General features: G+C 43.6%; 1 long non-coding RNA gene across 1 annotated transcript in view; it reads left to right on the top strand.

The window, feature by feature from the left end:
- Window positions 1-19,047, top strand: part of LOC115292906 — an 88,413-nt gene extending 69,366 nt beyond the window's left edge. Inside the window, exon 6 of the long non-coding RNA XR_003909219.1 lies at window positions 18,652-19,047. This is a non-coding gene — a long non-coding RNA (uncharacterized LOC115292906). The remainder of the gene's footprint in view (window positions 1-18,651) is intronic.
- The last annotated feature ends 1,150 nt before the right edge of the window (window positions 19,048-20,197 follow it).

Raw genomic sequence — 20,197 nt, 5'->3', positions numbered from 1 at the left:
CCATCACTCTGGTTGTGAGAAGGAAAAAGGAAGCTGGTGGCCCTGTCTCCCTACTGAGGAACATGGTCTGACCACAACCTAATGATAGGCATACAGCACAGTGTTTGTCACTAGTTTATGGCTAGAAAAGTGAATTCACGGTGGGTGGCTGAGTGTTCTCATGGATTACAAATATCATCATTGACTTTGACTATATTTTTTTGGTATGAACCTTGAGAATTTCCCTAAAAATTTTAGTTTCATAGGGAAATGGCCAAAGGGTATACTATGGATTGGAGAGAAAACCAACAGTCACGTCAACTATGTGCCAAGTGTTTTGTTCCGGAGCTCTGAGTCCATTTGTCAGATGAAATACAGAGATTCAGATAGGCTTGCTAAGCATGTGCAATATGCCAGAGTTCGCACACATCACAAGTTGTCCAGCCGCCATGTTCTTTTCTGCCATGTTCTATGACATCACTGAGCCCCATTTAACTGTATGGTATCCCAAGGCATAGCCTTGGTTCCTCATTTCCTGGGAGCAGAGATGGCACATGTTACTTCTCTTCTCTGACCTCCGTGTCCTCCCTCTTAGAAAGCTGCCCCCAGTACTAAAAGGGAAGACTCAGGCCATAGAGAGAGCATTTTGTCTTTCTCCGTCCTTCTCCTTCCTTTCAACAGGGTCTGGTCACCTTAGGAATCTTCTGCTGCTGCTCGGGCTGTATGGTGGGAAACGGAGGCTGCTATATATTTTTCACCCCACTTAGAGAGAAAATAAGTTATTTCAAGTTAACTGAAGCTCCACACTGATTGGTCATCCAAGAAGTACTGGGTCCCTCCCACAACAGAGTCCTTTCCCCTTTTCTTTGGGAAAGGAAAGTCTACGTCCCTGACGTTTTATCTAGGAAGAACAGTTTAGGCTTCTTTAAGAGGCTGACACACTATTGGGAAGAATCACATTGGCTCTTGCAACAAAACCCATGTGAAGGATAAGGAGAGAATAAGAACCTACCCACAGCCAGACTACTCTGGGTTTTTGTCCACCAGATTTGTGATTTTCCTATAGCTGAAATTTTACTTTGCATGCTAGTGAAGAAAAATAATAGGTTTTAGAGTCTGGAGGACTTGATTTCCCACCACAGCTCAGTCACTGCTCAGCTTACTATTTGTGTATGTTGGGTAAGTCACTTTCCCTCTGTGGTCCCAGTTGTCCTACATGTAGTAGCCAGCACTTTGAACAATCATGATGCTTGTAGTGTGGCAAAAATGCTCCTTCTCCTACTTCTTAATCTTTGTCTCCATCTTGGTTTCCTTCTTGGCTCCCATTGTCTTTTTAAACGTTATTGTATGGAAAAAACCTTTTCCCTACCACTTGATGAAAGCTCAGGACTCCCCATGACTTTTCTGATCTCTCTTAGGAAACCTACAGCTACTTTAAGTACTTTAAAGAATAAAAAACACATGAAAAACTACAATTGTAATTCTGTGGAAAAAATATCCAGTCCCAGCCGTCAACCAATACTTCAATCTTCATGCAAATGTGAGACTTCTCCCACTGTGGTAGGGCCTATTTTTGGTGGCCACCTGCCTTTTGGGACAGGGGGTGTGACAGCTTGGTTCTTCTTTCCTATATTCACATCTACCCTTTCCCTCGCTAATACACATGTTCTGCCTCTGCCAGGTTAATGTTGACAGGCAGTGGAGGGAAAAGAGGTTACAAGAAAGTTCACCTGTAACTGACAAGAGGGGCCATCCTTTCCGGCTTCTTGCTCTCTAAGTCTTGCCAGAGTTTAAAGCCTACTCTCACTCTCAGACGACACTTTTATGAGTTATTTGGAAATTCTGTTTGCTTGGATTCCTCTTTTGCAAAATTCTTGATCATCCAAAAGATGATCTTTAGCTATCTGACATTCATTTTCATCTCCCACTTGTTGGGGGTCCCCTTATCCCTCTGGTGTTTGGACAGGATCTCTGGTAGGCAGAACCCTAAAATGACCCCCAGTGACCTTCACTCTTGTGTAATTCCTTCCCCTTGAATGTGGGTGGGGTCTGAGAATATAATGTGTGTCATGGCTTCTATGATTGTTACATGACATGGCAAGGCAAATTTGTGCATGCAGTTAATGTTACTTAATCAGTTGACTTTGTACTTTGGTGTTGATTACTCAAGAGGTCAGTTGACTTTGAGTTGATCAAAAGGAAGATGATTCAGGTTGTGAGCTGACCTAAGAATCCCGTATGTCCTCTAAATCTGAGTCAAAAGATCAGAGACTGAGGAAACCGCAGACAACATGTTAGAGGGGTTCTTCATTGCTGGTTTTGAGGTGGATGAGGCCATGTGGTAAGGAATGTGGGGAGCCTCTAATTGCTGAGAATGGCCCTAGCTGGCAACCAGCAAGGAAATGGGAGCCTGAGTCCTAGAGTAGGACTTAGAAACTGAATTTGGCCAACAACCTGAATGAGCTTGAAAGTAAATTCTTCTCCAGAGTCTCTGGAAATGAATGTAGCCCTGAGAAGAGAACCCAGTCACACTGTTCCTGGACTTCTGCCCTACAGACTTGTGAGCTAACACATGGGTGATGTTTTAAGCCACTACGTTTGCTATAATTTATTACCCAGCATTAGACAACTAATACAGATCCTAAGAGGAATTATGCTGGCTTTTTTTATTCAGGTCATACACCTCAGGCCATGAAAACACTCACACATCCTTTTTGCAGATAAAATCTAGGAATACACACCTATACCATTGCAGTCAACTTTAAAGGGCACTAAATAAGCTTGCCAGATCATGCTTCCTGCCCTCCATAATTTAGGGGACAAGGGTCATATTTCAGTCCACTGAGTTTCACAAACCCCAGGAGACACATATTAGACAGTGATCCAGTCAAAGCTTCATCAGTGAACTTGAGACTGAAGGCTTGAGTGATGGAGGGAAACTGATCTGTCATTCCATTTTCTCAGGCCATTTCTAGGACCTCCCCAGGAGGTCCCTGGTTTCACAGGGACTAGAAAGGGTTGGTGTGGCCAGCTCTATGAGAGCATAGACATGAGGGAGGTCGGGTTAGGATCTTGACTTTCCCCCAGTCTCAGTGTCTTTAGTAAGTTCAGAATCAGAAGGTGTTTTGTGGTTTTTGTTTTTGTTTTTCCCAACAGCCTGGTCTTCTCCCTGTCTTCCCTAAACTTCCTGCCTCAGGAAACAGTGGCCCCCAAGTGGCTTGGAAGGTGGCTGGCAGTGAGGGATCCGCTGGTTAAACTGGCACTGATTCCTGGGTTGTCTCAAATAATGCTCTTGGCAGTCTAGGGAAGTTCCCAGTGGTATTTAGAACTGTAGCTTTATCTGAAACAACCGGTTCTCAAACTTTGACCTGCAGCAGAATCACCTGAAGGCTTGTGAAAACAGATTACTGGACCCCACCCACTCCCAGGGCTCTGACTCAGTGGGCCTCTGGCAGGGCCAGAAAACCTATATTTCTACTTCTCATGTTGCTGATGCTGCTAGTCTGGAGACCAAATTTTGAATATTATTGTGCTGAAGACATACTTTTCATGAAATACTCTTTTCTTCCCATTTTTCAACCCTTTTACACATCTGTGATTTTTTGTTGGAGCCAAGCAGTGTGGAAATGATTCTTAAACATTTCTTTCAACAAAAGCTAACATTTCATCTGGTATCTAACTTTGGCAGGCACACCTGTTGTATCTTGGTGACTTACTCACAATTTAATTTTGACATCTTGTTTTATGTTTAAATGCAGAAAACATTAACTCCTGCTTAGGGATATTGTGATCACTAAATAAGTTGGTATATGCAGAACAAGGAAAAAAAATGCATATGAGTATTCTTTGCTACACTCCCTAGCCCGACCACTTGCTACAGATATTTTGGGTGGGATCTGAGAATTTAAAAACCAATTAAGAAAAATTTTTGAAAGGATTGATCCTGGGGAAGTTTGATGATTGACTCCTTTGAGAAGGCATTGAGATGAAGATATTTCAGTGATGTTTCCATGGCACCAAGCCTGTGAAATAACCAACCTGATATTGAGAAATGACTGAAAAGTTCCAAAAGTTCTTTTGGATTCCATATCATTATCATTACCTCCAAAAATATCTCCCAAGATGTACTCTCAAAGGGCTCTACTTAATCCTTATGCTCTCCTCCACTGAGATCATGGGATTCTTACATGGCAGATGAAAAACAAGCACTTGCTTGAGACCCCAGAAGCCATGACATGGCTTCAAGGCAGCCAACCATCTGCAAAATGTCTAGAAAGGCAAGTGTGTGCCACCTTCTTTCTTTCTGGCCTCTAATTTATTGGCAGAGAAATGTTAAGTGGGTTTTTTTAGAGAGTCACCATATTGCAGAAGCAGATTGAAGCAAGATGCGTTTGGGAGAATAAAGTTTGCTGTAGTATAGAATCAGGTTCTGAAAGGGAAGGCATATGGCTGATGCCACAGCTCGTACAGTCTCTCTGAGTAAAGTGAAAGCTTCTTAATTGTGAAGATCCACAGCACTAGCAATATTTATTGAGCAGTTATTTTGTGCTTGCTCCTTAGGAATTGTTTCATTCAATTTTTGACAAACATGTGGGTTAATTACTATAATTTTTTCATTTTTTGCAAGTGAGCAAATATAGTTAACTTTCCTAAAGTTACCCAGTATTAAGTGATAGACTCAGAATTTGAAATCATGGTCAGTCAGGCTTCAAGTTGCAGAAAGTCTTAAATTAAGACTGGGTATTATTGGCCAGAAAAATTCACTAATGCTGCATTAGGGATTTCACTGTGTCCACTCCCAAATCCATTCATTGAAGCCCTAACCCCCAAAGTGATCTATTTGAAGATAGGGCCTTTAAAGAGGGAATCAAGTCAAATGAGGTCATAAGGGTGGGGCCCTAATATAACAGGATTGGTGTCCTTATAAGAAAAGAAGGAGACACAAGGGGTGTGCATGCATGGAGGAAAGGTCATGTGAGGATTCAGTGAGAAGGCCCCATCTGCAAGCCAAGGAAAGAGGCCTCAGGAGAAACCAAACCAGCCAACATCTTGATCTTGGACTTCCAGTCTCCAGAACTGTGAGAAAAAAAAATTCAATTGTTTAAGCCACTCAGTCTGTGGCATTACGTTATGGCAGCCCTAGAAAACCAATAAAGCCCACCACCTTCAAAGGTGGAGTAAGTATATTTTGCCATCCCTTAATTTGGAGTTTATACATAGGATTTACTTTGGTCAATGGACGGGTGGCAGGCCTGATGTGAGTAGAGGCTGAAACAACATGCAGGTATTAGGGCTTGCTGTCTTGTGCCTGTGCTAGTGCCATGACAAGGATGGGTTCTATCTTACTAGTCCGAGGAGGGTGAGAGACATGTGGCGTAGGGCTTTGCAGCTTGAAGCAGAGTCACCTGGCTGAACTTGGTCTAAGGAAGGCAATGCCAACCTGCTGTAGTTTGAAGCCAAGCCACCCTAATTGGCCCCTAAACCCATAACAATGCATAATAACTGTTGTAAGCTTCTACATTTTGTTAGGCAGCACTACTGTAATCAAAGATCAAATGTTGATACTGCCCAAAGCAATCTATACATTCAATGCAATCCCAATGAAAATTGTACTGGCATTCTTCTCAGAGCTAGAAGAAACAATTCTAAAATTTGTATGGAACCACAAAAGAACCCGCATGCCAAAAGTAATGTTAAAAAAGAAAACCAAAGTGGGAGGCATCACAATCCAGGACTTTAGCCTCTACTACAAAGCTGTAATTATTAAGACAGTCTGATATTGGCACACAAACAGACACATAGACCAATGGAATAGAATAGAGAACCCAGAATTGGACCCACAAATATATGGCCAATTAGGGGCGCCTGGGTGGCTCAGTCGGTTAAGCCTTCGGCTTCGGCTCAGGTCAGATCTCACGTTCGTGGGTTCGAGCCCCGCGTCAGGCTCTGTGTTGACCGCTAGCTCAGAGCCTGGAGCCTGCTTCCAATTCTGTGTCTCCCTCTCTCTCTGGCCCTCCCCCTCTCATGCTCTGTCTCTCTCTGTATCAAGAATAAATAAAACATTAAAAAATATTAAAAACAATATATGGCCAATTAATCTTCAACAAAGCAGGAAAGTGTATCCAATGGAAAAAAGATAGTGTCTTTAGCACATGGTGCTGGGAGAACTGGACAGCAACATGCAGAAGAATGAAACTAGACCACTTTCTTACACCATACACAAAAATAACCTCAAAATGGATGAAGGACATGGATGTGAGACAGGAAACCATCAAAACCCTAGAAGAGAAAACAGGCAACATCCTCTTTGACCTCAGCCACACCAATTTCTTACTCAACACATCTCCAAAGGCAAGGGAAATAAAAGCAAAAATGAATTATTGGGACCTCATTGACATAAAAAGCTTTTGTACAGCCAAAGAAACCATCAACAAAATAAAAGGCAACCGATGGAATGGGAGAAGATATTTGCAAACGACATATCAGATAAAAAGTTAGTATAAAAAATATGTAAAGAACATACCAAACTGAACACCCAAAAAACCCCCAAATAATTCAGTGAAGAAATGGGCAGAAGACATGAATAGACACTTTTCCAAAGACATCCAGATCGCCAATAGACACATGAAAAGGTGCACAACATCGTTTATCATCAGGGAAATACAAATCAAAACCACATTGAAATACTACCCCACACAAGTCAAGTGGCTAAAATTAGTAATTCAGGAAACAACAGATGTTGATGAGGATGTGGAGAAATGGGAAAACGTTGCATTGTTGGTGGGAATGCAAACTGGTGCAGCCTATCTGGAAAACAGTGTGGAGATTCCTCAAAAAATGAAAAATAGAACTACCCTACAACCCAGCAATAGCACTACTAGGAATTTATCCAAGGGATACAGGAGTGCTGATTCGTAGGGACACATGCACACCAATGTTTATATCAGTGCTTTCAACAATAGCCAAATTGTAGAAAGAGCCCAAATGTCCATCCACTAATGAATAGATTAATAGATCAAGAAGATATGGTTTATATATACAATGGAATACTACTTGGCAATGAGAAAGAATGAAATTTTGCCATTTGCAACAACATGGTTGGAACTAGAGGGTATAATGCTGAGTAAAATAAGTCAGTCAGTCAGAGAAAGACAGATATTATGTTTTCACTCATATGTGGAATTTGAGAAACTTAACAGAAGACCATGGGGGAGGGGAAGGGGAAAAATAGTTTCAAACAGCAAGGGAAGGAGGCAAATCGTAAGAGACTCTTGAATACAGAGAACATACAGGGTTGATAGAGGGGATTGAGGGGAGGGGAAGATGGGTGATGGGCATTGAGGAGGGTACTTGTTGGGATGAGCACTGGGTGTTATACGTAAGCAATGAATCATGGGACTCTACTCCTAAAGCCAAAAGCACACTGTATACACTGTATGTTAGCTAACTGGCCAATAAATTATATTTAGAAAAACGAAGGATCAGAATAGGGAACTTGACATAATTTCTGCACAGTTATTTCTCTGGCCATTTTTTCAGGGGGCAGGTATGGAAGGATATTTGGAGAGAAGGTAGACACATGATTGCTTTCATAGTTTTCTCAGCTTTCAAATTAGGAAGATCAACTACATTTCTAAAAATATGTATAGGGTGGAATTCAACCATTATTTTCTTGCAGGCCAATAGTTAGTGGAGAAAAACAAAGAGACACACATACCCAGAGAGAGGTAAACAAGGAATGGGCTTCTTGGACTGAGTTACACTTAGTTCAAATGTCCTGACTTTATCACTCTCTATGGGTGATCTAGCACAAGTGATACGACCTCATTGGAACTTCAGCTTTTCTGTCTGTAAAATGAGAATGCTAATGATATTATCCTTTCCACCCACATACAATTATGTCCCCACACATAATGTGGTCCTGCTTGCATGACTGGAAAAGTCGGACTCAGAGCAGGTACTGTTTATTCTGCTTCTTTATAATCAAGGAGTCTTTTTAAATGGGTGGGGTATGGAAGATTTGAGAGATGTAACATTTTAGGGATTACTTTTGTTATCTAGGTCTGTGGAGATATTTAACCCAGAGGGGCCAGCAGGACAGGATGAGGCTACTTTCCTTGTTGCCTTGGATTGCTTGCAAAGTCTTAAATCCTAAGTTTGTGGCCCAATAGGGGAAGGTAGGGAATCTGAGACCATCAGAGCTGAAAGAGCCCACTGGAGTATGGCAGAATGTGGTTATCTCAGCTTTGAATAATGCATAAGCTCTACTTTGACAAGCTGGAGGCCTGAGTAATAGCTCAAATTCCAAGCTCCAGAACTTCCTTGCCCTGTTATCTGAAAGAGTTACTTAGCTTTTTTGAGTCTTTCTTTCATTATCCATAAAAAGAGAGTAATATTAATGTGTCCTTTTTACTGTAAAGGTTTCTATTATTATGAAAATAAAATTAAACCAAGGAAAGCTAAAGCCACATCATCAACCCACAGAGAAAGGCTCACAAATACGAGATCTTGAGATAGTTAATTTATTAAGTCTTGTCCCCTTCTTTCGCAGATAAGTAAACTGAGGCTCTCTGAGGTGAGCTGATCTTCCCAAAGTCACAGAACTATAAAATGCCAAAGTAGGACCAGACAAAAGAAGATTTTGCAAGTGACAAATATCTAAAGAGAGATCCCCACGTATTCAGATTTACAGATGCAGATGTAATCTGGAGACCTAGGAGGGGAGGTTAAAATGATAAATTCTCAATACAATTGAAAAATATCCAGCATCTAGCTTGTTATTGTTGCAAGAATACACTCTACAGTTACTAGCTTGGCTCAATAAGTTATACAACCAGTGACAGGAAGCTCACTACCTGCCAAGTCAATGCATTCCATCTTGAATACCTTGTTTGAAAGCCATTCCTTATGTTGTGCCTTAAAGTAACTTCCACTTCTGGAACTGCACAGATTGAATCAAATGCTTTCTTCACTGCATAGCCTTTGAGTATAAGAAGACAGTTATTGTGTCTCCAGCTCTGATTCTTCCTTCCACACAAGCATAGCAGGATTCTTTTAGTGGTAAATAATGGAAACCTCAAACTGACTTAAACATTGCATTTATTTGTTCACGCATTCATTCACGTATCTCTTCATCTAGATGACAATTTTTTATTGAGTACATTTTACATTCAGGCACTGTTCTAGATGTGGAGGATAGAGCAGTAAATATAATAGACCCTGCTCACATGGGGCTTGCATTCTAGTGTGAGATGATAGACAATGAAGAAATAAACACATTCATGTCAATAAATAAACATGCAAGTGTTGTACTTTGGGAAAAAGTGGTATAAAGTGAAAGGCATAGAGTAGGCCAAAGTGTGCGGGGTATGGGAATATGGGGTCATTTAAATGAAAACTAGAGGCAGGGCGCAATTCAGCTGTCTATCATCTGTTATCTGTGTTTCTCTCAAATCTGCTTTGTGCTAGACTAGCTTCCCTCATGTTAGCAATTTGGCTGTTGGTAGACCAGGGCTAGGTGTTTTCTCATTCATATGCAGATGATTGGCATTCATTTCTACAAGGCAATAGAAATTTGAGCTTCATTCAGTAAAACCACCCCAAATTCTGTGTCTAGGGAAATGCCATTCATTGATTAGCCTAAGCCTTGGTTTGTTCCCATATGAACTTTTTGAAGGATGGTCACTAAGAATCAGAGTGTGCTCATTGTCACCCAAAGCATATGACCACCATGCCATAGAGGAAGATGGGCTTTATGATGGGGAGGGAACTATAATATCCACTACAAATACTACATACAGGCACTCCGAGCTTACAGAGATGAACAGAATATAGTCCCTGACCTTAAGGAGGCCACAGCTTTAAAGAAAGGAGGCAGATGAATAGAAATTTCGTAATAGGGACAATCATTCCAATTGGTTCAAGACAATCATAAGCCCCAGGGTGGCATATCAGAATGGGGCTTTATAAAATTTTTTTAATGTTTATTTATTTTTGAGAGAGAGAGAGAGAGAGAGAGAGAGAGAGCAAGTGGGAGGGTGCAGACACAGAATCTGAAGCAGGCTCTAGGCTCTGAGCTGTCAGCACAGAGCCTGACAGGGGGCTCTAATTCATGGACCACGAGATCATGACCTGAGCTGAAGTTGGATGCCCAACTGACTGAGCCACCCAGGCACCCTAAGAATGGGGCCTTAAAATGTTCTTTCTAAAATAGTCAGTATTAAAGATTTCTGTTTATGTTCTTCACTCCCTTACCAGTAATAACCTTACCCACATGACTTTGTAAAGCTCTCTCATTTGAAGGGAGGTATATTTCTTCACTCCCATGTGCTTTGCTTCTGCCCATGGGGTAATAACAGGCCTGAAGCCAGCAGAAGCATGAAACATGCTTGCACGTTTAGGCTTCCTTTCTGTACTCTTCCATGTCCTTGCGAATAGTGTTAGCCTGCTTGTCCCAGGACAGGGGAGAGGAACAAGTGAAGCAGAATCACACCAGCTGAGCTATCCTGGTGGAACCCAGCCTCGGCCAGCTGACCCCTAGTCAACCTCCATACCCATGAGCCTCATAAATACTTATTGAGAGTGTACCATGGGGGTTTTGTGGTTGTTTGTTACACAGCATTATTGTAGCCATAGCTAACAGATACAGGCCTGAAGGACAGTTTTTGTGGAGCTGGTAAACATTCTAAATTGTTTTAGTTCTCATTTAATACAGCAAGAGGTAGGTCTGGTAGAGTTGGTCAAAGAATTTTGTATTCAGAAGTCTGCAAATCAAGAAGAGACAGGGAGAAAAGCCCATTCTTACTAGTCTTGGCAGATGTGAAAAGACAGGAAGTGAGATCTTGTCCGAGAAGACAAATGGCCAGAGAAGTGGATGGGCTGTGTTTGGCATCCCTGAGTCACTTTGGTTCCCCAGTGGCATGGATGGGAATTGGGGATGGAGGGTGCATGTTCTGAGAGAAAGAGTGCACCACAGGGTGGCCCTGTAGGGAAGGCAAGGTCACCAACAGCAGGGTCTATGAGAAGAGGAGTAAGAGCCCAGGTGAGGACCAGGCTGCCAGAGAGCACCACCAGATGCTGAAGGAGCTGAGAGAGGCCAGTCCATAGCTCCAACCAACCAGGGATATTGCAGCAGGATGCCTGGGGCTCAGGGGATGCCACTGTGAGGTGCAGCCAGCACTGCATCTCCATAGTGGAAGCCAGAGAGGACCCAGAGCACAACTGGTCAGTTCAGGGACACTCCAATCATCCCCCTCCCCACACACAGTCCATCCACCCCATGGTGCACCATGAGTGATAGGATGGAGCCTGTGAGAGGGCCTTCAGAAGTCTGAGAGTCTGAGCAGTGTCAAGACCAAACATGTAATTCAATCAATTCTTTAAATTTAGAATCTAACCCAAGAGTAACAGCTTAAACCAAATTTAGTTTTCTTTTCCTGCTCACCAATTGAGAGGGGGCTTATGAGGAAGAAGAGACCAGTTATTGGCCGAATGGAGAAACTGCACTGTCTTTGTATGCAGAAGAGTAACGTGGGTGGGTAGTCTGCCCTGCCGCGCTCACAATCTAGTGTGGTGAAGTTTGAGGGATGCTAAGCTCCAGGGTGCTGGGAAGCTGCAGAGGCCGGCTCTGACTCAGAATGAAGAGGGAAGGCCTGGAGGGGCCTCCTGAAACCTCAGCGCTCATAATAAGTGGAATCTTGTGGGGCCTGTGAGGGATCTTCACATGAAGAACCAAGGCAAAAGATGATTGATGGTGGGAAGTGGCATGCACAAAGACAAAGGTGGGGGAGAATGCCTGTAGTTGACCCTCATGGATCACTTGTGAGTCTCCTCTCAGACAGGGCATAGAGGACCTTGGCAACATGTTGGCAGAGAAGGTGGGCATGCATGTGCTGACTGATGTAGGGACACCCTTCCCTTCTTCCCTCTTCTTGGCCCAAAAGACTGTGTGAATTCTCCAGAGATTTTGCTTTACTTAGAAGAAATGGTAGGATGCAGGGCAGAAGTGGGCTGAGAATTGGCAGTGTGCAAGGCATTTTGCACACACATTTTATTTTATTTCCCTAACAGCCTTCTCATACCGGCGCTACCCCTGATCCTTCAGCATGTCCTTGGCTCTCACATTGAGACAGCAACCAGAATCAAGCCACTCCTTCCCACTTCCACTACTTCCTTGTTTGCCCATTGGGCCAGGCTACACTGCCTCTCAGTCTCATCTCCTGCCTCTGCTCATCTTCCCACCTGCTATCTACCCCAGTCTCACTGACTGAGATTTCTTCTTGCCGTTGCCTCAACATGACAAGCACAAGGGAGTCTCAGGTCTCTTGTTGACTATTTTTTTTAATGTTTACTTATTTTTAAGAGGGTGGAGAGGGACAGATTGAGAGTAAGACAGAGGATCTGAAGCCTCTTGGGGACAGCAGCGAGCCAGATGCAGGGCTTGTACTCACAAACTGTGAGATCTTAACCTGAGCTGAAGTCAGACCCTTAACCGATTGAGCCACCCAGGTGCCCCACACTTGTTGACTCTTCATGCAGTGTTCTTTCTTCAGACATCTGTGTGGCTACCACCATCCCCTTTTCAGGTCCTTATAAGGGAAGGCTTATCAGTATCACTCTACTCCCATCATGCTTTGGCTTTTTATCCTGCATTATTATTTATTAACATAACACTTAACATAGTCTCTCTTTTGTTTGTTCTACCTCTAAAATATGTTCTCTGTAAAGAAAGAGACTATGATTCCCTATCGCTTGTTTTGTTTTGTCTTCAGGGCCTAGAACGTTGCCTGGCTCACATAGACACTCAATAAATATTTGCTGAATGTTGGTCAGAGAATTTAAGCAACTTGCACAGGGTCACCCAGTAAACCTACGACCCAAGTCCTGGTGGCACTGAGGACAATGCCCTTTTGAATTCATTTTCTTTCCCTTTGCCTACTGCCTACACATCAGGCTTAAAGGGACTGATCAAAAAGGCCCTTGTGACTCTGATTTCTGTAGTGAAATAAGCTCAGTGAAGAAACATGAGAGGTATTACTCTCCTTTTAGTAATCCTGGAAATCAGAGGACTGACTAACCTTAAGCGCCTCTCTGTAACAGCATATCACAAGGGCTTTCAGTTTGCTTGTCCATGTTTCTGTCTGATAAAAAAAATCCTTAAATTTCATATTACTTGACATTTATCCTGTATAAAAGAAAGAGAAAGAAAGAGAGAAAGAAAGACAAAGGTAGGAAGGAAGGAAAGAAGGAAGGAAGGAAGGAAGGAAGGAAGGAAGGAAGGAAGGAAGGAAGGAAGGAAGAAGGAAGGAAGAAGGAAGGAAGGAAGGAAGGAAGGAAGAAGGAAGGAAGGAAGTCACATGGCTACTATATTTCTCCTCTGATTGGGGAAGCAGAGAGAAAGCAGCTCTTGATAGACATGCCATGCCAGTGGGCACCTCATCTTCAGGAAAGCTGTGACAATGGCAATCACTCCAGTCCTCTGCTCTAGTCCAAGTAAGCTGAGCATAGTGATAGTCTAGTGCCCTGAGCTCATTTCTACCCTTACTTTCTGGCTCAAACTCACATTGCCTTATGGTAATAATGACTATAAGGGTCAGGTGGGCTCAGCTGTACCTCTTGTTTGAAAGTGTATTTTCCAAAAGTTGGCAGCATCCATATGTCTCATTCCACATGATGTTTCACAGTGAAATGCTTCTGCTTGGGAGTGGCATCTCTTGCCTTTCTTTGAGTCTGGATGAGCCAGTGTCTATGGTGGTGGGAATAATGCTCATAGACTAACAAGGCTGTCATGAAAGATGACACGGCTTCTGTCTGGCCCTTTTGCGATACGCAGTCACCATACCGTGAGGGAGCCATACAGCCGCAGGAAAGGCTGTGTGTAGTTGTTCCCATCACAGTCCTGGGGGAAGGATGGGCCAACAGCCAGCGTCAACCACCAGATTGTGAGGGCGAGAATCTTCCTACAAGAAGCCCCAGCGTTTGTGTGGCTCCAGCCGATACCATGTGGAACAGAGGTGCGCTGTCCTCACCAGTGTCTGCCCAGATTGTAGATTCAGAGCAGTCTACAATTGTCACTGCTTTAAGCTGCCAAGTTGTGTGTGTGTGTGTGTGTTGGGGGGGTGGTTGTCACTCGGCAATGGATAACTGGAACAGTTTTCCAACAATATGAAGTCAGCAATTGTGGGACTCCCCACGGTGCCTAACCTTACGTAGAAAGTACAGTCTTAAGAAATATATGTTAAATGGAAAGACTAATCAAATGAACATTTCTTCTAAAGTGACTTTAGGCAGACTTACTGAGATTTTCTTACCCTCTCACAAATAGCATGGCCATTACCGCAGATATTTTTGTATTGGGAGAGTTCATAGCAAACAAAGAACTGACTTGAAGGAAAGACCTTACCTCAGGTAAGGGAACTAGTTTTCTCACTTTATGTTGCTGAGTCATTAGTTATAGCCTGTGCTGGTTGTAGGGAAGCTGTAGGTCAGCCCATGACATTATTTCCAAGGAGGGAGCCACTAATACTCACATCAGCAGGGATGAGAGCATGACCTGTAAAGATGCTGGGAAGAATCCCAAGGGTATCCACTACAATAGTGGGTTATGAATCTGCCACAGGATACTCTCCATCCTCCTTCTTCCCCTCAATGTACTCATCCCCCTCTCCCACAACCAAAGGAGTTCTCTCAGGAGAATGGACTGTAGATTGAAAGTTTGTCTAGACAGCTGGTAGTGAGAAAGAAAGAAAGAAAAATAAAACAACTTGCTCATGTAGGAAGCCTTATTTGTTTGCATCAGTAATCTTTTAAGAGCACAAGCACATCTGGACACCAAACAATGGGCACTGGATTTAGAACCATCTGGACACCAAACAATGGGCACTGGATTTAGAACATTAGGCTGGATGAAGATCTGAGTGAAGTAATTCCTCTTCTAGTGAACAAAGTCTAAAGGTGCATTTGAAAATCACATCTCTCCCCAATTATGCCATACTCCACCTCCAAATGATCAAATATCCAGAGTAAAAATTTCATCAAGTAGGATAAAAGAGAATAAAAATCACTGGTGAGGCCAAGTAAGTGGCATGCACCTGGTACAGACTTTTGTGTCAACTGGATTTTTCTGGAAGCAGGGACTGAGACAGGGTCAGGAGTGCAAGAAGTTTTTTTTTGGGTTGGAGTGTAAAGTCTGTGAAAGAGTAAAGGGTGGGTAGACTGTGACCCTAAGGCAGATCTCACAGCTTCTTGGCCAACCCGAAACATAGCTTCCAAGCCAGGACTGCATATGAGAGGGGTCATGCATAGACTGTAATGCCCGATGCCTGGGACACTCACTGTTCCCAGGGCCTCCCTGGAAGAGTATGGCCTTGCCTTAAAAACTGAGGTGGGACCATAAGGCTCTGCAGCTGCAGGCTGTCAGATGACTGCATTCTTAGCCACCAAAAGGCAGCCTTTCTAGAAGGTAGAGCTAGCTCAGAACCTGCCCGGCAACCACAACCTCCAACAGAGACAGCTTCTTCCTAGCTGGGGGAACTGGGTGAGAAGGAGAGCTCTAAAAAGCCTTTACCCTCCAGCAGCACTCTGCTGTGTCCTGTCCCCCACTGTTTGTAGCCATTTCCTGCCAATGGGAAGGTAAGGTCCCCCATTAGACTCTGAACAGCAAGCGGCTGAGCTTGCTGGGACTCCTGGCCAACCCTTCGTGAGACAGGTTTTACAGACTGAAGCAGGCTGGAATGGGCAACAAGAATGAGGGGGCAGAGCCAGGCCCTTCTCCCCTCCCCATCCTTGTCTTCATTTCCTTGGGCTCATGCCCTGTCAAGGGGAGCTCTAGTGGCCAGCAACTGCCATAGACTTCCTCTTGCCCAGAGGCTCTGGCCATGGGGCTACCTCCACAGGACAGAGGATCACAAGGCTTGGAAGTCTCTGGAAGCAATGAAGAGTGCCTGCAGCCCCAGGAACCATGGTGGCAAGGGTAGGCCATGCTCACAACTTTTCATTTCATAACTCATTCATCTTGGAATGGACACTAGAAATAATTATGGGGCTGAGTATGGCTGGCACCTCCAATCCTGTAGGATTTGGCTGAGAAATGATTTGATAACTTTCTGCTGACTGGTGAGATCAACACAATTTTTGCCTCTCGGGCTGAGGAAGTGCAGGGAGAGACAAGGTGAAAAGCCTTGTCCCAGCTTTTCAACTCCAGGGAGTTATCCTTCTTGGTTTATCTTAACAACAACAACAACAACAACAACAACAACAACAACAAGATGCCCATGCTGTTTTCCAGGACAATGGAGGGAAAATGACTGAGATTCCTGTGGCATAGAGAAGTACTTGTCATTTGAAATCTGAGAATGGGAACCACAGTCTCTAACTGTGGAATCTGGAAAAGTTCTGCATTTCTCGGAACTTGTTTCCTCCATCTGTAAAATCAGGATAGTTTTGAAGATAAAATGTTTCTTCCTTCCTTCCTTCCCTCTTTCCTTCTCTCCCTCCTTCCTGCTTCCCTCCTTCCTTCCTTCCATCAGTCCAAACACACTTATTGAGCTGCTATGCTAGGCACTAGGGAGATGTACATAAAACCACTGACGACTTCAAAGACCCCATTGCAAGAAAAAAAAAATCCTGACCCTAGCATGTTTATGCAGTCATGCAGGTCTGTATAAGTTGAAGCAGGAGCATAAAAGAGAAGGTGATGGTCTCTTGGCAAGTGTCACAGAGCACATGTCTGAGCATAAGTTTGCAAAGGGAAATACGCATAGGCTTGCTTGTAAAATGGACCCATTGGGGCTACAGGGTCTCCTGACAAGTGGACAGCCAGAGTCCAGTCAGTAGGGACTAAATGAGCAACTTGGAGGCTGTGGGTGGAACGTTGGCACATGTACAAGAGGGGACCCAGTGAGAGGGTTTGGGGCTCACACAACAAAGAGGGCTGGAACAGAGCCCTGGGGATCACCAAAATTGAGTCTGTTGAGAAGGAGATACCTTCCAAGGTTGGTGAGCGATGGGGACAAGCTGGACAGAATCACAGTGCTGAGTGCACAACAGAGAATGTGTCTGGGAGCTTCCAATGCTCAAGGGGGCCAAGATCAGGGAAAACCCAGACTGTTCATGGACCTTCATGATTGGGAGGTCAGTGGTGAGGGAGGGAACCACAGGATGGTAAATGAAGGCATATGAAAAGGCTTTGAAAACGATGATGAGACATAGGAAGGCACAGAAACTGGCTACCTTTGGCTAATCAATTCAGAATGTGTGTGAGAATTTGAAGGAAATTCACCATCCCAGATTTACGACCTCTCAATTACGTCATGTGGGTAACAGAACGTCAGCATTTTAAATAGGCACTTTTGCATCCTTCTTCTCAAAATTGGCTTCTTGCTGTCCCCAGAAGATTGCTTGAAATATGTCACTGAGGAGCAAAAATCAAGTTAGGAACATAAGAAAGAATGAGAGAGAAACTGAAAATTATGGAGTCGTTCCTACGTAGGAATAAATAATCCCCGTGACTGGAGAGCAGTGCTGAGTTGTAGAATTTGTTCTCTGAAGAAAAAAAGCTTTAATCTTAAAGTCTGTTTTGGATAATGTCATTAGGGAAAGGGCTTCCAACAGAACAAAATAGATTTTTCAACTAATAGTTTTATCCTGTAAAAAAGAAAAGGAAACTGATAAACCTTAAGAAAATATGGGTGGGAAGGGAGGTGGTGGTAATGGAGGAGGGCACTTGTGGGGAAGAGCACTGGATGTTATATGGAAACCAATTTTACAATAAACTATTAAAAAAAAGAAAATATGGGTGGGAAGGAGATCAAGTCTAGAAGCTACATGGGCTTTTAATAATTCAGTGTAGATATCAGGGTTTACTGCAGGTGACTCATGGCTCTATGCAGCAAGGAGATGGCTGGAGCAAAGGACATGGGACCCTGAATCTATTTGATTCCGAATATCTTCTTATGATATTACACTTACAATTGTTTTTCATTATGATTCTTAACTGAGTGTCTAGAGAGGAGTCTCATATAGTGATGTATATCATATCCACAGCAAATGTTCCTGAATTGGGGTTTGAACATATCTAGCACATTCCTACATTGGCAATTAATATTTTCTCAAAGCCATTACCCTCCTTATTCTGATGCCCTTACCTAAGCACTGCCTTCTCAGGGAAGCCTTCTCTGACAACCCTTTTAAGGTTTATTTATTTATTGAGAGAGAGAGAGAGAGAGAGAGAGAGAGAGAAAGGGGGGCAAAGAGAGAGGGGGACGAAGGATCCAAAGCAGGTTCTGTGCTCACAGCAGAAAGCCCGATGCAGGGCTCTAACTCACAAACCATCTGACAACCCTTTAAAAATGACACCTGCATCGATCCACAGCCTCTCTCTCTCCTCTGCTTTATGTTTTCTCCATAGCGCTGATTACTTTCTGATATATTTTACTAGAACGTTAACTGTTCAAAGCAATGATGTTCAATTATTTTGATCACTGTTAGGTCTCTAATACCAACAGAGTGCTCGGCACAAAACAGACACTTGATAAATGCTTTCCAAATGAGTGAAGGAATAGGTTTTGGCAGCCTGCTGGGTTTTGGGCTCCAGAGAGCAATTGTCAAGCTTCTAGAAAAGTACCTCCTTCAGAAACGTCACCATCAAGTTACCTCTTGTCCTTTCTTCAACAGGCTCTGTGATTCCTGCCCCTACATTTGGTGCGTGAACAGAACTCTTCAGGACTCCCACGAGCTTTCAGAATATTCCCTCTGGGCTTTCTTCCTGCCATTGTGCAAACTTGTCCTCCCTTCAAATGCTTGGCAGGCCATGGGCTGGGGCAATTCCTAGATACTGAGAATATCAGAGCCCCAAGGAGTCTGGGGACCCCATGAGTCCAGGCTGTGCTTCTACAGATGGAAGCCCTAGAACTCAGAAAAGTATCGTAATTTCCCTAATGCCATGCAGCTCATTGGGTGGGTGGGGCCTGCCCGGGAGGGGAAAGAATTAAAGTTGTGTGTTCAGGCTTCACCAATATTATTGCATGTGGTCTTCACAGGCAGTGTGCATCTGGGATCATGATTCCACTTACAGACTAAAGAACCAATGATCAGAAGTGTTCAGTTACTTTCCCAACACTGCTCAGTTACTGATTGTGAAAGTCAGGATCAGGATTCGGGTTTGTTCTGATTCCAAACTCATGCCCTGATTCTGTTTGTCCTGTAATTTGTAAGGACAAGGCACATGCTGGGTCACTGCACAAGACAGTGAGAAAGTGGGTGTGTGGGCCACATCTTTCATTGCTGTCGGTCACCTTTACATTTCTGCAAGATGGTTTCCCTCTTTCTTCTTGTTACCATGGAAGAGGCCTTCTTTTCTGTCTGGTGATCAGTCCTCCATCATTTTCCTTTCTCTCTTTGCTCAGTCTGCCTCTGCTCTTTTTTACTTCCTTTGCTTCTCTGCCAAATCTTAAACATGCTTGGTTTTATGTATGTCCCACAGAACAAAGGAACAAACTGTCCAATTGTCCTGTATTCTTCTTTAAGACCAGGCTCGCTAAAGGAGTCCCATGTATTTATCTCCTTCTCACTTCCAGCTCAGCCCTCTGCAATTCTGCCCCCACCATCCTCCTGCTCTCAATAGTCCAGTCACCCTTCCCCTAGTAACTACCATCCCATTGTCTATTTCTGTACCTTCGACTACTTTACATACTTCATGGAATCATGTAGGATTTGTCCTTCAGTGGCTGACTTATTTCACTCAGCCTCATGTCTTCCAGTTCCATCAATGTTGTCACCAATGACAGAATTTCCTTCTTTTTAAAGGCTGAATTACATTCCATTGTATGATCTCATGGTAAGTGTTCTTACCACACAAGAGAGAAAGAAAGAGATGGGAGGGAGGGAAGGAGAGAGAGAAGGAAGGAAGGAAGGAGGGCAAGAAAGAAGGAAGGAAGAAAAGCGCCTGGTGGCTCAGTCGGTTGAGTGTTCAACATAAGCTTGGGTCATGATCTCACAGTTCATGGGTTCGAGCCCCATACTGGGCTCTTTGCTGACAGCATGGAGCCTGGAATCTTCTTTGAATTCTGTGTCCCCCTCTCTCTCTGCCCCTGTCCCACAAACATTCTGTCTCTTTCTCTCTCTCAAAAATAAGTAAACATTAAAAAACTTTTAAAGAAAGAAGAAAAGAAGGAAGGAAGGAAGGAAGGAAAAAAGGAAGGAAGGGATGGAGGGAGGGAGG

Source organism: Suricata suricatta, chromosome 5, assembly GCF_006229205.1.
Source record: "Suricata suricatta isolate VVHF042 chromosome 5, meerkat_22Aug2017_6uvM2_HiC, whole genome shotgun sequence".
Taxonomy (NCBI): domain Eukaryota; kingdom Metazoa; phylum Chordata; class Mammalia; order Carnivora; family Herpestidae; genus Suricata; species Suricata suricatta.
The sequence above is the reverse complement of the archived record's forward strand: the minus strand, read 5'-3'. Positions and strand labels throughout refer to the sequence as shown.